Genomic DNA, 4,743 nt, shown 5'->3' with positions numbered 1-4,743 from the left:
GTGTGTGTGTGTGTGTGATTGTTTAAAAAGATGCAGTTATAAAGAGGAGAAAATTACGCTGGAAATCAGCCCAAAACAAAGCGCAAAACTACTTGTCTACTCTTTGTCTCTCTGGTTTTTTGTGTGTGCTGTTGCATTGACATGTCACTGTAACTGGATGTCTGTATGCATGCTTTGGAAAAATTACACTTTCTATATTTTCATTTTTTGTAAGGCCAGGTCTTTCCCATATACATACATATTAAAACATTGTTTTCCATCTTACTTTACCCTTAACAGTTATTCTATAACCTGCTTTACAGATTTTTGCCATCATGCAGTTGATGGTGTGGAAAATATCCACTCCTTCCTCACTGTACTGCATTTGTCAGATAGAAGAGCTATAACTAAATCTCCAACTTGAAAATCTGGTATTATTAACTTATTTTGTGAAAAATTGGTCAAAATATAACAGAATGAAAATAAGAAATAGATACGCTGATTGACGCAGAACAGTGTTGGGTGGTTTCAACACACTGGTGCTAATTATTTGAGAAATATAAAAACAGAACATTTATAGAGGAGAAATAAAGCAAACAAGCAGTACTGGAACTGTTTGCCTTGTTAGGGTGAAAATTTGTCACTTTCCGATTTTTGTTATATTTTCTACAGAGGCTTTAAAAATGTGTCCAACAAAGCCAAATGATACTTAATTAAGATATCTACAAGGGACACTGGAGTGTTTACTGACTAGGAATCTCAAGGAATTAGATTCTGTAATGAGATGCACTGGGGACATCTATCTTCTATATTAGTTGAAACTTAATGGAATTGTACAAATTTATACTCCATGTTTGTTTTTTTCACAGAATCCAGCAAATATATTTGAAGGATTAACTTGATAACAGTCATTATCTCTTTTCTGTAATTAGCTCTGTTCTACTTTATAGTTTATTTGTCTTTTGGTTCTAAGATGTTTGTCTCACAACTGTTCTGTACATTGCTTATTTAAAGTGTCTTTTAGCAAATTTTAACTTTGTTCAAATCAAAATGTTTGAAGTCTCCAAGAATTAGTGACCTCTGACAATATCAGGTACAGTGTACGTTGTTCCAAGTAAAAGGGGCAGTGTAAAACTTCTGGTTTGTTCTGATGTTTGGTTCCCACAGGTAACATCCTGTTTTCTTTGCTGTAAGAGCCTCTAGGCTCTGGAATGATTTGCCTGAGGGGGGTGCTGGAGGCTCTTATACGATGTACAGGGCACAGGCCAGAGAAACAAACAACATGAACAGGTTGGTATACTATACACCACAAGCGATAGTCAGACGCAAGCTGTATTTGCATGCACTGGTAAACTGCTGTCCAAAACCATGCAAGTCAGAGGAAAACAGAGACTAATTTGTCAGTAGTATGTGGACTGTGAGTAAACTAAAGAACCTTAAGTTAATCTGACATGAGCATGGGGAGGATATGCAAACTCCAAAGAGATAAGGGCTGAAAGCCAATTGTCTTGTTTTTTGTTTTTCTATTGATATGTGCAGGTTTCTGGCAGTAAGTAACCACTTTCAATGTATGACTGCAGAGAAGCGTTATGTGACAAACAATACTGTCTTGAAATCTATTAAAATGTATTTTTTGCTCAGTAAATCCGACTGCAAATCTCCTGATATTTGGTTTGAATTTTATTCAATTAGCTTAGAAAGTTTTAGTTTGAAAGTCAAGAGTCTCTCGTAGGGGCCTCACCTCAATTTAAACTCCTCCAAACACTGCACCGTGCCAATTTACTGTCCTCGCCTCAGGTCGAGAGAGTCAACACAGGAATGAAAAGACACACTATGGCATGCACATGAGAGGTGCTTTACCATGCTCTCATTCTCTAACACACACACACACACACACACATAAAGGTTTCGCACTTGTTGAAGTGTACACACGGACAAATGGAAAACATGTCACAGACAGTGGACTGGAAGAATAATTTAAAACCATGACAGCTTTGTTGTAAACAACATGCAGTTACATAAAACATTTTCTCCAACTTGTATCTAAAGCTGGATGATGTGTCCTGAAACTGAAAATAAATTAACTTAAAATGAATTTGACATATTTTTGGGCCTATAAAAATCCTCAAAGTTTGGCCTGATTATTTATAGTATAAGTAGCATAAAAGGTTATGGGGTTGTTGCAAACTTCTGCATTTGGATATTACAGCTGTCAGATTAATAATTTAAGTTCATTCCATTCATTGAAAACTGTGATTTTAAGTAAATTGAGTTTAGTAAGTACTCATAACTTTGGTAGTAATTTGTTTTATTTTCCTACCATACATACAAACAGTTTCTGTATTTCTGAGGTATCCACCCCTGAAATTTCTTTCATTCTTTCTTCTTCTGCCACTTATTTTCAGCAAGGGAGGCTTGTGTTCACAAACATATTAATGTTTACAATAGACAACCTTGCATGGAAATAATATTACAGCAGAGTAAACAGTATGATTCATATGGTCGAGGATATATCACATTCATCATTGCCATCATCATTATTAGTAGAAATCATTTTCAATGGTATAGTTGTTAATGTTGCTATTGTTATTGCTACGCGTCTTTGTCTCTGTCTTTTTCTCTTTACCCCCCCCATCGCCTCCCCCCTATATTCCCCTATCTCACTCTCTCTCTCTCTAACCCCAACCACTCGAAGCAGGTGGCTGCCCTCTTAAAAGGAAGTTTTTCCTTGCCAATGTCGCCAAGTGCTTGCTGAAGGTGGGAACTGTTGGGTCTCTGTAAATAATATTATAAGGAGTACGGTCTAAACCTACCTGAGATAACTTTTGTTATGATTTGGTGCTATCCAAATACATTTGAATTGAATTGAACAGGATCAGCTGCTGCAAAACTGCATAATAGATTGGTAGAATATGAGAAAAGACATTCAGAGAGGTTTATACTAATTATGGAACAAAAGTGTGCTGTGTTGTCGACCTGCTTAGGGAGGCAGCGGACCGCGAGAAATGCAGTCACGCTTGACACCTAGACCCTGTCCACACGAATACGCGGCCTCACCCAATACGATGTCGTTTAGAAAAAAATCTCCGTAAACACGGCAGGAGAGAGATGGATGGCGCGCGCGAGGCCCGCTAGTATTTCAGTGTGGACAAAGGTACCTAGGTGTCAAGCGTGGCTGCATGAACGCTCTATCCCCGGCGGAGAATGTCAATCCTCAGTCTGACGATCACGTAAAAAGAAGGATAGAAACCAAGAGAGCGAAAATATCTACAAGCAAGAAATGTGTCTTTATTGTTACTTCTTTATTTTTCAAAAACTGAAATATGTATATTCTCTTTTACAGCATGGCACAAAACCCTGTGAATAGGAAAAATAAATATTCCTCAACAGTCCAAAGAGAAGGTAGGACTTGGACAGAAAAGGAAAGAAGAACCAAAAGTGGCAGGATGAATAACAAGACAGAGACAGAACTATGTATTCTGTATCCATAAGATACAGTAGCTAGGATATCGCTGTACCCCTACCTGAGAAAAGCGTACTATTTGCTCCAAAGGAAGACATACAGAAGTCACAGTAAAGAGGCAGAGGACGCAGCTGTGAGGTGGAGGGAACAGAGGGAGCAGTAGATACAGAGATAATTCATATCGCTAGATACATATCTTGATATACGTAGGACAAGATGATGGATACACAGGAGCGAGCATCCTAATTGTATCCTGTTTCAATTTAACAAGGCGAAGAGCTTATAGCTTGTCTTTAGGGAGAGTGGATATGTGCGTGTTGTTGAGAATATCAGAGAGAGAGAGAGAAGAAGATACCAGTAACGGTTCCGAAGAGCAGAGCAAGACAGTTAGATCTCCTGAGACACCTGCCTCAGGGGAACTGACCTTTCAGGAATCAAGAGTGAAGCAACAAGTGTTGTGTCTGTGTGTGTCCATGTTGTATAAACATCACTGGTAAAAGATATTTTCTGAATCTAAATCTGTACCATGTGATTTCTTGCATGTGGTCGCAAACTTTCTGAAGCCATTTTTTGAGATACATCATCACATTTTGCCAAACAGTAAAATTATGTTTAAAGAAAATATGTTTTCAATCCAATGGTTTGTCCTGATGTGGACTGGCATGCCTCCACCTTCAGATAAAACTTTTGAAAGGAGTTGCCCTGAAGTTGGTCCAAAACCCAGCTAAGAAAATAGGCTTGTAATGTGAAGAGAGAACAGCCAGCAGCGACAGTGAAGGCTGGTGTGTTATCTTGTATATCCAGGCACATATGTTAAAGAATTGTACAGTGGTTTTTTGTGGTTGCCTGCGGCGGATTTCTAATTCTGTAATCCTACCTGTTTTTCTCCTTTTTTGGTCTGAAGAACCACACAATGATAATCCATATATATTGCCACAGGAAAGAAGAGGAGGTGCAGTAAGAGAGAGCATGCACCGCTGTCTCTCATAGGAAACCGATCCGATACGTTATAATTACATATGACATCTTATTATCGTTCGAATTTATAGCCTATTGCTTATATACCCAAGCAATGCCCCGGGGAAATGAAGACAGTCCCATTCTGGGATGAATACTTGTTTGTACGCAGCATGACCTTTTTAATATGCTCATGGCTTTCCTTCTTCCGGTTCTTAGGTGTATTAGGTGTGGCGGCGTCCCACTAAGCCGCCCACAATACAGTGCCTGGCATATGTACTACAGCAGTTTGGGGTCGTTTTCAGTGAATCCGTGTGGACGCAAATATTTCTGGAAACGACGCT

The sequence above is a fragment of the Morone saxatilis genome, unplaced genomic scaffold, assembly GCF_004916995.1.
Source record: "Morone saxatilis isolate NCDOM2014 unplaced genomic scaffold, NCSU_SB_2.0 Contig21, whole genome shotgun sequence".
Lineage (NCBI taxonomy): Eukaryota > Metazoa > Chordata > Actinopteri > Moronidae > Morone > Morone saxatilis.
Note: the sequence above shows the minus strand (reverse complement) of the source record.